Below are 13,134 nucleotides of genomic sequence, written 5' to 3'. Positions count from 1 at the left end.
AGGGCCTTGATCTCAAATATTCTCATATTTTGCTATGAAATTAAGAAGGAGATTATAGTCGAATTTTGATTCTTATTTCAATACCGTAAGTAATTTCTTAAGATGTTAATATGGCATTCTGCTTGGTTGATGACATCTTAAGATGGTGCTTAGATACAAGGATCGAGTATGAATACTGGCCTACATTTTTGTAATATTTTGCCATGTTTAAGAAATTGATAAAAAATTTGTTTAATAAGATTTTTTACCACGCAAAAATATGTAATTAGGCGCGAAATAACAGTTGACAAGCCGAATTAACCCTCTCTCGAGAGTAGCGCAAGGCAATATGGCCGATTCATCATGGCGTGTCCTGTTCACTTTCCTCTTCTCTTCTGGACTTTGGACAACGTACACGTGGGACTAGAATACTGTGAGAGAGTGGGGCGGCATTGCCTGTATTTTGCAGATAAGAATAGACCCTATATCGTAACGCTGACAACCCCGACCCTTTCAGTATGATCAGATTTATCTCACTTCGCTTCGTCTTCGCACTCTCGTTGGAAATTTCACACGACCACGGTCCATCCCGTGCAGATGTGAAATATGAGACGCTTAAGTGATCGATAACAAATCTGAATTTAAATATTACAGAATTCATAATTTACATTAGAAAATTTGGGAGATAGATTTCTACTTATAATTTTATACATAGTACATTTTGACATGTAATGTATATTTATATTTTATTATTCAAATGTTTTTCATTATAGAATTATAAAAATAGATATTTTTATGATTGTAAAAATAAACCTTTGATTTAAATCGTGTAAAACAAGATTTTATTTAAAGCACACTTAATTCAATTTAATTAAAAATTAATTTAAAAAAATGTAGTTATTATGTAATGGTTATTAATTTATAAACATAAAAGAGATATGCATTTTTGAGCAATAAATAAATACAAAGATCAATTTCTTTTTCATACAACTTTGTTTCTAAAAAATGAAAAAGTTAATTTTAAATTATAATAAAATATTTAATGTATAAAACATTAGCTTATATGGATTGATTTTTATAAAAATTGATTATAATTGATTATTGATGTTTGTAACTAACATTGATTATAAATGTTTATAAACTAGTAATTGTTATAATAATAATATTATACATAAAATAAATGCTCAAACTCAATTAATAAACAGTAGAGTCATCTGATAGATTTTATGAAAACACTTGATCATACTGATCATACATCGTATATTTTGAGCATCAAAGTTAACGATTGATGATAATTATAAAATAAATTTAGTTATAAAAAAAAACTGTGAATATAAATATAATAATTATACAAATTAACAAGTATATAATATTTTGATTACTTATTTACATTTACAATGACTTAAGAACATAAAAATTTAGCTGTAACTTTTATTAAAATGTTTTAGAAATTTGTATTATAATATAATTTAATGAATTATTAAGATACAAGTATAATTATATTTATAAGTGTTCTTTGTTAATGTTTACAGTATGCTCAAATTTTCGTGACAGTTGAAAATAAGTCCGAGGATAATTGAAGAATGATGACATTACCAAACGTTTAGCTGTACGGTTGGTAATGTCATTATTCTTCAATTATTTCCAAGTTTACTTGATTTATCCAAAGTCATGAATATTTATAAAATTTAAGGCTGCTAAAAGTGTCAAATGTTATGTTAACTGGTATGATTATCCATCATTAATGTTACAAGCTGTTTGTCAATAAATTATTTTTGGATGTTTCTACTGGTTCACCAAGCAATTAAAATATACAGTTAAAAAATTTGGATAAATTTAATACATATACAGGGTGATTCTTAATGGTTGTACCCACTTTTTATCATAGAAGTACGCATTTGTAATTTTTAATATAACAATATGTTAAAAATACATATCCGTCGGTAAATCATGCTCTTATGGTAAAAAGTGGGTACAACTAGTAAGAATCACCCTGTATTTTATTTAAAACAAAATTTTTTAAATAATTTCTTGAGCTTAAAAAAACAACTTTTTAATATAATTTTTGTTGCTGTAAACATTATGAAATATCTACTATAAGATTACAAAAACTTTGTAAAGTTACAAAAACAGTTTTATATTTATAGGCATATTATATCTATTTTCAATGGCATGTCATAGCACGTACATTGCGGTGCAATAAGTCGAAGAACCTAGTAGATGGCTGACTTACCGTCGCCACAGTCTAGTATATATTATACATATAATGTTAGACTGTGGCGTTGATAATTCAGCCATCTACTGAGCTCTTTGAATCATTGCACGCACTGCACGTGCACTATAGTGCCAACGTTTAGTCACCAAGAAATCAGTGAAATGAGTTATTGTCAGTCGACAAATTTGTATGAACAATTCAAATCGCTTTAATTATAAAACATGATACTCTACAGATAATATACTCTTGTGTTCTATTTTATTTTTTGTACCTTGAATCAATAACCAATTTTATTAATAATACATTATTGTTATCCTTAGTTGATCAACAATCTTCTTTCACTGTATTATTGCGCCCGTGTGCCGCGCCTGTAACCGTGAACTTGAAGATTTTGATGTATTATTGATTTTGTTTTAATTTTATAAATTGCTAAAAATTGATAAAATAGCTAATAATTATAATCTGCAATTGAAATAAGAAATTGTTTAAATATTTTGTTTAGCAACAATTTTATTTGTGAATCTACTATAAAGTTGTATATAGAGAATTCTAAATCTTTATGTTTCAAATATTGCATACTATTTTCATACGTTTTAATTCACATTTTACGGATCTAAGATTATTGTAAATTTATTGATAATTAATTTAAGACAATGTGTTTTATATTTCTATATGTATACTATATATTTTTTATATATTTTGATATGTTTAAAATATTTTTAAGATGCTATTTTATAATTATTGTTAATAGTTTTTATACAAGATATTATTTTTATTAAATACTATTACTAAAAATGAATAACAATTAATAATAGACAAAGTCTACTTATTTTGTTTATTATGGTTGTATTTCGTAATTTAATGCAAGTATTGACAATCTATAGTTTATGTTACACTTGCTATAGATTTTCAATACTCTGCATGAATAATTAAATGCACCGTTTGACATATATTATATACCTTATGTTTATAAATTTGGATTCTTCTTTTTTTTTCTTGGTCGATGTTTGATTTTGAACATCGTGACACATGATGCCAAAATAGAGTTAATAACTTTTTTTTACCTTAGTATGAGTTTTTATGGGAGAATATAACAGGTTTCCTTTTTTTCGTGTTGTAGGTGTAAAAACTTTCCTAACATGTTTGAAATTTTGTGTGTATTGTCGAATTTATTTTTACCTTTACTACTTGTTAGCAAACTTGCTTATCTTGTTAAAAATTACGAATTTTTTAAAAAATCTGTGTAGTATAGGTAATTGATTTTTTTACCAGTTAAAGTTGTATGACGTAAAATCTAATAAGAGTTATTTGTGGAATAAAAAAAAAAATTAGCATTTATTTTACAGTTGATTAATTTTGCGTAAATTTATATACTTGATTTTAAGAAATATAAGTTACTATTAAAAATTTTATTACTTTTAATACATGAAAATAATTTTGCTAGTATTATATTCAATAACAGTGTTGAAAAATGTTATTAAAAATTGTTTTTGCTTGAGCATATAAAATATTCAGTCTAATATAATTACATGAGAGATTTATTGTCCTTTCGGAGGATAATAAATCTCTCGTCATTCTTTATTTCTCATCTGCATCGTGAGATCGATATTCTAATTCTAAATGATTCAACAAAAATGTGAGCTTTAGATTTTCTCAAATTGTGTTTCAATTTTTATTTCTGAACTTTGCATTGTTATTAAAGTTTGGCATACTTATAATATGAGTATGTTTAAAATAAAGTTTGCAAAAAATAATTAATTTTATTCGAAATAATTAATTTTCAGACTTGTTTAAAATTGCAGGTATTTATGTTTTATTAAGATCTGTGCAAAAATATGAAATGTATTCAATATAAAAAATTGCCAATTTGCCAATTTGCCAAAAATGTATGTTTAATTGTCATAAAATACACGTATTTGATTTATTACAAAGAAAAGTAACATAATTATTAACATCTGAAATGTTTAATCTTATTTCGAATCGAAAAGATTGTTATTTTCTGTGTGAATACATAAATATCAATGTAAAAATATTTTTGTACCTTAAAATCTTTTGACTTAAAGTTGATAGATTGTATCAAATAAATGTAATAAAGGGATTGTAAAAAGGCTGCTGATATAAACATTTCCGTCATTTGTAACATATTTCAGTAGTTATGTATACGGCAATTAGTTTCTTTCTTACCGATTTGGTATTTACAGTTTACGGTAATCTATTTTTTTGCATGATTATTTTTATAAAACATTGACAAATTAAATTTTTTCAAGTAATATAAACACATAATCTCTTTATTTATAATTAAAAGTATTAGTATTCGTTTATTATAATATTTTTATAATCTCTGAACTATAACATAATAAAATAATTATTGACAGAATAACGAATATAATGAGTAAAGATAAAAAGTAGAAAATAATAAAATGCGTGTGTGTATGTACGAGTGATTAAATTTATAATATAGATATATATAATTCTTTAATTACTTGAATGCTATTACTTTTGTATTGTTATTGAAAAATGTTATTCCAATCCAAATGGTATTTACATACTTAAAAAAAAATAATATCTTAAAATTGTGTAATCTAATTCAACCCAAATGATATGTATTTTTCCAAAAAAATGTATGCAATCTTTGATTGCGCCAGTTATAAAAAGAATATATATATATATATATATATATATATATATATATATATATATACTCTTTAAAAAGAATATATTTTTTTATATTTTTTTTCTTCAAAGAGCAGTATATTGCTCTTTGAAATAATTACTGTACTATTTCTAACAAATAACATATACATAATTTTAAGGTATTATTTGTTTTTAAGTAAATATCACTTGAATTGGAATAAGATTTTTCAACAACAATATAGATACAGTTCTACTTGGGTTTCAAATAATAAAAATTAAAGATAGTACTTCTTGGGTTAGAATAGGAAAATTTTTCAATGAGAATACAAAGGTATCATTGTAAATACCCTGTATTGTATTACGTCCAGCTTTGAGGAATGAATATTTATTTCAAAGCATTCTTAAAATTTTGGTAAGGCAGGAAAGGTTTTCGTAGCTTAAAAGAATGTATATCTCGAGTTGAATACACTTTTGACTCTGGTATGTACGTCAGGTAGATCCCACGAGTCGTGCGATCATCGATCTTCTGACCGAAAGCGGATTTTTCTGTTAAGGGTTCTTTTTAGAGAAAATTGAATTTAATATGACATAACTTTTATAAACACTATTTTGTATTTAGCTTTTTTTTACATTATAAAAATAATTCTACGTCAAACAAAAGGTAATTATTATATTATTCAAACAAGTATATATGTTTAATGGACATTAAAACTTACGTTGAAAAAATTACATTTTTAAAGATTATTCTTGAAAATTTGAAATTGGGAAAAAATCATAATCGAAAAACTAATCTTAAACTAATACAATACAATAATCATAAAAATTTTAATTACATTTAATTAACACAATTATCTAAATTTACCCGTATTTGATACAGTACAAAATTATTTTTTCAAAAAAGGCACCAAATTTTTATATACTCGTACAAAAACTTGACGCTGTTAGATAAAAAAAATCAATAAAAAGATTTGAAATAAGAAAAAATGCGCATATACACACTTAACGTTTTTTTTTTTTTTTGAAAAGGTATATAATTTTGTATTGATATCACGCGTTTTGTAGTGTTAAACATTATGTATATTTTTTGAGGTAAAATACATGATTTTCAACTTAGCATGATTGTAAAGAATTAATGATATATAAATCAACATGTAAATAAAAAAATGTATTACTACCATTTCTATTGTTTTCATTTATAATTTACTCTGCTATAAATGATTAAAAAGTGAAATTATTAAACAAACTAATTTTTTAAATAATCGATTGATCGTACTATACAAATGTAAGGACATAGGTAGAGAATACAGGTAGATAGCCGACAAGAGCCGAGTAAGGGAAAAAGGTGAATAGGTAACGGGACAATGAGGAGTGGGAGAGACGGTTGAAAAACGAGAATTCCAAAGTCGAGGATTCAGTTTGAATTTACACCTAGTTCGAAGCGGTCGACCAGGCCACCTATCGTTTATTGGACGGGGGAACTCTAAACGGTCCGAGCGTCTTGGAGAAACAAATACCGAAAGAAGGAGAGATTTTCTAAAAACCAGGGATGGGTAAGTTAATAAATTTTTTTAACTAAATTAAATTAAATTTGAAAGCACATGAAATTAATTTAGTTACGTTAAAAATTAAACATATAAAAAATTAACTTAGTTAAAGTTACGTTAAGATTAAATTAATTTAAGTTGAAATAAAAGTTAATTTTAAAAATCATTATTTATATAAAATTAAAATATTGTAATTTTTTAAAATTGCATTATTTTAAGTAACAATACAATTATATTATAAATTATCAAATAAATTTTTTGTTTTATTTATAATGTAAGTTTATATAAAATAGAAAAGAAATATTGTTTTTTATATAGATGTGCATTACAATTTTTACATTTTATTATTAAAAATATTATATTTTACGTATTTTTATCACGAATTAGGAATAGAGGGACGGGGCATAAAGTCTTATTTTAGGCAAGAGGGGGTGTTGTCTCAGGCATGCAGGGGGAATCGTTCTCTGCCATATTGGTTTCAAAAAACTTATACCTAGATATGTGTCAGTGACATCCCGTTTGCGCTGTAAGTGTGACAGTTATAAAGTTAGGTTAGATAATCGAACTTATTCGTCTTATTCATAAACGTTAATTCACTCTTTAAAAATAAAAATGGCAAAATGCATAGTACCAGGATGTTTCATGACAAATTCTTTAGATAAATATAAAAATAAATTTCAGAAAGTATTGAAACAAAATATAAAAATTAATTTCCACAGGTAAAAAATTATATTAATCTTATTAATACTTAATATTTTATTTTTATTTTAATTAAAAAAAATATTTTCTTTGTTGATACTATTAATGTATGTGTTGGTTAATACTTATATATTTATTTAATATAATATTTATTTAAAGCAAAAAAGAAAAAAATTATTTTAAATTTTTATTAAATTATTATTTTTTATTTTATCATAATTTAATTTTTAGTCCGTTTTTATATGTAAAATATTATTTAATATGTTTGTTATACTAGGTTATTACATTGGTAAGTGTTTTATTTGTTATTAAATAATTAAAGAAAAATTTAATGTAAAAGATTAACAAAATTTTAAACTTTATTATTCTGTACTGTTTATTTCACACATACACTGTATATGTTTTAATGTATGCGATCTTTGAAACCAACATGCCCCCACCCCCCGCCACGAATGTGCCTCATCCCTGTAGGTCAGTGCTCGGAATTAGTGGCACATTTCGAGCCGATTTCCGAGGCGACGCCTACTGTCTCCCCTCGAGCCCCTCACTTCGCTCGCGGGCCTACAGCCGAGCTGCCGGCCGCGCGTCAAATGTTGTGGCTCAGGAGCGTAGAGCGTCCCTTGTAAAAGAAATAGTCTAGGCCCTAGGCTATTTCTTTTACAAGGGACGCTCTACGCTCCTGAGCCACAACATTTGACGCGCGGCCGGCAGCTCGGCTGTAGGCCCGCGAGCGGAGTGAAGGGCTCGAGGGGAGACAGTAGGCGTCGCCTCGGAAATCGGCTCGAAATGTGCCACTAATTCCGAGCACTGCTGTAGGTTATGCACCGTCCCTCTATTCCTAATAGCGATTTTGACTCGGGCACACCGGTTGCACATTTCAGGTGTCGGTGTAACTTTGTGTTTGGCTAGTTAAATAATTTAGTCCCTTAATGATGCTGCGTGTTCGTCTGGGCTCAATACACCTCATAAGTGTATATACAGGGTGATTATTAATGACTGTTACAGCGTTTTACCCTAAGAGGATAACATATCGACAGAACACTGTAATATACTCTGCGCTCGTTAGATGACAACTGCGCCGAGCAGTGCCGAGTGATACGTACGTATAGGCCCCTGCTAAAAAATTTTCCTTCAGATTATTTTTATATAATTTTTCAAAATGTTTGTATAATTTTATAGTTTTTTCAGACTTTTTTTATAAAAATTGGAATACTTTTTATAAATATTTAGAATGTCTATATCTTTTTTCAAAAATTTTAAATGTGTTAACTATGAATATATCCTAAGATTTCTATTATTTTTTGTTGTATAATTTCATATAAAATATTATAAAATTTAACAGTTAAAAGTATTTTACAAAAATTATAGGATAAGAAATCTCAGAACATTTTAGAATTCACATGTATAAAGAGTTCAAAGAGAAAATTTACACTTTTCAAGTAATTCTGATTATTTCCGAAAAATGTTCCAATTCGTACAACGATTACGAGAAAAACTTTTATTATGTTTTCGAGAAAAATATGAAAAATTCTTATAATTATGGAATTGCTCTGAAAAGTTATGCTATTTTTTATTTCTTGTTGGAAAAAGATTTAAGAAAATGTTAGAAAATCTGAAAAATGTCACATAACTTTACATACAAATATTTTGAGAAATTATGTGATTTCTTATGTTATGTCTTTTTTGGAAAAGTGTGTCAAAATATTAGAAAATTTAAAAATTATTTTATATTTTTTTATGGGATTGTTTTCTGATCTTATTGTGATATTATGAAGCTTTATATTTTATGTTTTAGTGAAAAATGTGAGAAAATTTGAAAAAATTTTTACACAAGTTTACACAATTACTTATAAATTGTTGGCATGACACATTATGAAAACTTTTATAAAAAATTATGATAAAAGTTTCTCCAGGGAAAGCTGTGCATACTCCGTTATATTTTGCATTTATTACTTAGATTATTACTTTTATTTATTAATCTGATTAATAAATAAACGTATTACGTAATAACGTAATTTAAAAGACTAAATACATTTTATATTTACGTAATATAAAAATGATGTATAAAAATGATGATAATTAGATTTTCTTAAATCTTTTTTCAACAAGAAATAAAAAAATACCATAACTTTTCAGAGCGATTCCATAATTATGATAATTTTTTATATTTTTCTTGAAAACATCCCTTATAAAAGTCTTTCTCGTAATCTTTGTACAATTGGAACATTTTTCGGAAATAATCAAAATTACTTGGAAAGTGTACATCTTCTCTTTAAATTTTTTATACGTGTGAATTCTGAAATGTTCTGAGATTTCTCATCCTATAATTTTTATAAAATACTTTTAACTATTTTAAATTTTATAATATTTTATATGAAATTATACAACAAAAAATAATAGGAATCTTAGGATTCTTCATAGTTAACACATTTAACAATTTTGAAAAAGGATAGAGACATTCTAAGTATTTATAAAAAGTATTCCAATTCTTATAAAAAAGTCTGAAAAAACTATAAAATTATACAGACATTTTGAAAAATTATATAAAAGTAATCTGAGAAAAATTTTTTAGCCGGGGCCTATACGTACGTATCACTCGGCACTGCTCGGCGCAGCTGTCATCTAACGAGCGCTGAGTATATTACAGTGTTCTGTCGGTATGTTATCCTCTTCGGGTAAAACGCTGTAACAGTCATTAATAATCACCCTGTATATTGGGTGTATACAAAGTGGACCCGAGAAAATAGTCGGAGCCAGTTTATGTGCCACCGGTAAAGTGGCACACCGGTGTGTCCCAGCCGAAATCGCTATAAGTCTGTGATTTATTTAATGTGAAATATAACCTTATACAGGGTGTTCGTTAATGGTTGTCTCCACGTTTTACCATAAGAGATAACTTACCGACTGTTTTTGGAAGGACTGCCATCTAATTTATATGGCAGTCCTTACAAGCATAGTCGGTAAGTCAACTCTTATGGTAAAACAAGGTGACGACCATTAGGGGAAAGTAGGTAAATTGCACTCACCTAAGGGAAATTTATCGCAGTAAAGTAATTTTTGAAGTTGAAATCGATACGAGTACAGAATTAGAAATTTTAAACATTTTTTAACCATTATGTATTGTTATATTGAACAATTTTTTATTTGGTAATGTTATATTCAGCAAAAAGAAGATAGTGAATAAATGAAAAAGTTTCTCGCGCCTTGGGTAATTGTACACGCGGTTAGATAAATGTACGCGGAGGAAAAATGAGGTTATAGTCTATTCTTTTAGTTGCACTACACTGTACTACACTGTACTAGTGGCACTATAATTGGTCTCACGTGGTCTCACGTCTTTCAAGATGGATGCGTAAAATTGTCCACGGTGGACTTAATTTGATAAAAAAAACAATTACTTGATGACTATTTAAGTAAATTTAATAAACAATAGCTCAAAGAACACAGGAAAAAACGTACTTTTTGTTAGGTATAACAAGATTAAATAAATAAAGTAAAAATACGGATATTGCCTTATTTTCTGAACGCCAAAATCGCACCAAAAATTATGATTTTACTTTTTCTTATTTTTTCAATTACCTACGTTTTCAAATGATATAACGTATGGTTATATATTAAAAAAATACCTTCAGTTTACAAATATCGTCATGATATAATCTCTATTTATCGAAAAGATGCCAAACTACGAAGCGTACTGCAATTACTCCAGTGCGTACAATAACCCTAATAAACACCCTGTATTAAAATTAATTAAATTAAATTAAAAGTTATTAACTTTTTAACTTTTTGTTTAACTTTTGAGTTTTCAACTAGTTACTACCCAAGCCTGCTGAAAATAAGATTAGCGGAGAATTCTGTATCAGAGCGTGGCTTACTTTATCAATAAACTCCGGCAACATCTGAACAAAAGGTACCCACATTTCGTTCCTGTGTCTCTGTCATACTCAAATAGTTCATTGTAGAAATCAAATAGTCGATTGTAGAAATAACTCATTAACCAAAATCGAAAGTATAACAATGCGCAGTTTGATATGAATTGAAACATGAAACATTATTTCAGCACGAAGATCTGGGTTAACGGTCAGATAGCGGAGAATTCTATATCGGAGCGTGGTTCACTTTATCAACAAACTCCGGCAACATCTGAATAAAAGGTACCCGCATTTCGTTCCTGTGTCTCTGTCATACTCAAATAGTTTATTGTAGAAATCAAATAGTCGATTGTAGAAATAACTCATTAACCGAAATCGAAAGTAACAATGCGCAGTTTGATATGAATTGAAACATGAAACATTATTTCAGCACGAAGATCTTGGTTAACGGTCAAATAGCGGAGAATTCTACATCGGAGCGTGGTTCACTTTAATGACGATCTCTGGCAACATCTGAGCAAAAGGTACTTGCATTTTATTTCTCTGTCTTTCTAACTTTCAAACCTTTATTAAGTACCCCAAATAGCTGTACCCCAAAATAGCATGCCATCAAAAATAAAATTCAAGGTAAGAACCTAGTCAAAAATTTATTTAGGTGCTAATTTTGTACCATAGTCCAAATATTGATGCTCAAATCGTTTAACAAAAAATTTGGTAAAAAGTGGGGAGTTCAGCTACATATCAAGCTAGACCTCCTTATAACAGAAAAAAAAAGAAAAAAAAATTATATATATATATATATATATAGTGGTTACAAACACGAAACAAGTACTAGAATTTAATGCTAATTTAGTGCTCAAAGAAACCATTAAAATAAATTAAAAATGTAGAGATGAGAAGGGTAAAATAACAAAGTGAGTAAGATGACGAATTGATAATTTTTCCAAGTTATTAATAAATAAAGAATAATTGTTTATTTAATTTATTAGAGACTTTATAGCCTGGATGCTAATGATACAAATTTTTGATCAATATTGACAAAGCTGTATAAATAAAAATCAGCTTTGTTGATATTGATCAAAAATTTGTGTCATTACCTCCCGGACTATTAGATGATAACAAATAATGTGTGGTAGTTTGATTTCAATCTTTCTATAAAAGTAGATTATATAATAAGAAATGTGTTTTGAAAGCACTTAGCCATAACTTTTTATTAGTGTTTGTTCATAATTCTAGATAGTATAGGACTTTCCTATCGAAATCCGTTTTGGTCCATTTTATGTCCGCACGTCTATGAACGTGGACATTCATCGCATGTTTAATTTTAGATGTTCATTAATGGCCAATTTTTTGGACGTCCATAGGATATTCGGATAAGGATTGGATGTCAATCGGGGAGCGCGCCGAGCGCGCGCGTTATTACCTCAAAGTCGTGTTTCTTTTGTTTCGCGTTTTGCGGTTCTGTCTTCTTTGGGCGCGTTCCCGGCATGTGCTCGTGTTGGTGTACTTTATATTTTACAATCCACGAAGATTACATATAAATGTGAACATAGAACTGTAAGTATATTTGTTTTCTTATTTAATGGTTTGTCTTAAATCTAAACGTCTTAGATTTATTGAAACAGAAATTTATTAAGTAAACAGCTACAGAAACACAACCTTTCAAAGAGAGAAACTATAAAAGAAGTGCATTAATAATTTTCAATTGCATATATTTATTTTTGTACCATGTTTTAACAATTTTTATACATTTTATAATTTAACAAATAATACAATTATTTACGTAAAATTATATAAATATATACAGTACTTTGGTGGAGTTGCAACTGCTGATTTTAAAATATAACATATCTAATAATTATTAAATAATCGAAAACTTTTGCTAAAAAATATTTATTACATTTGTCATTGAAATTATTTAATGCTCAGTTTTCAAAAATAATACACATAATTGACAAGGTAATGATTTCTATTAAAGTCGCTTTCAGATTAATTATTATTAAGCAATTTGAAGCATATTGGAACAGAGATTCCATCAGAACAGAGATTTCTTCAGAATAGAGATTACATTAGAAGAAAGATTACACTAGGCAGAGATTACAAACAAACAAGTAAAAATATAAAATAAAATACTTTGGTTTTGTTGCAGCTGCTGATTTTAAAATATAACATATATAATAATTATTAAATA

General features: G+C 27.4%; 1 long non-coding RNA gene across 1 annotated transcript; it reads left to right on the top strand.

Annotated features, from left to right (window-relative positions):
• The first annotated feature begins 4,950 nt into the window (after window positions 1–4,950).
• LOC113004693 lies at window positions 4,951–11,675 on the top strand. The gene is made up of 4 exons (XR_005575475.1): window positions 4,951–6,378; window positions 10,874–10,981; window positions 11,132–11,225; window positions 11,374–11,675. It is a non-coding gene; the product is annotated as an uncharacterized LOC113004693 (long non-coding RNA).
• Window positions 11,676–13,134: the final 1,459 nt, after the last annotated feature.

This window comes from Solenopsis invicta, chromosome 8, assembly GCF_016802725.1.
Source record: "Solenopsis invicta isolate M01_SB chromosome 8, UNIL_Sinv_3.0, whole genome shotgun sequence".
Lineage (NCBI taxonomy): Eukaryota > Metazoa > Arthropoda > Insecta > Hymenoptera > Formicidae > Solenopsis > Solenopsis invicta.
This window is presented reverse-complemented; position numbering and strand designations above follow the sequence as displayed.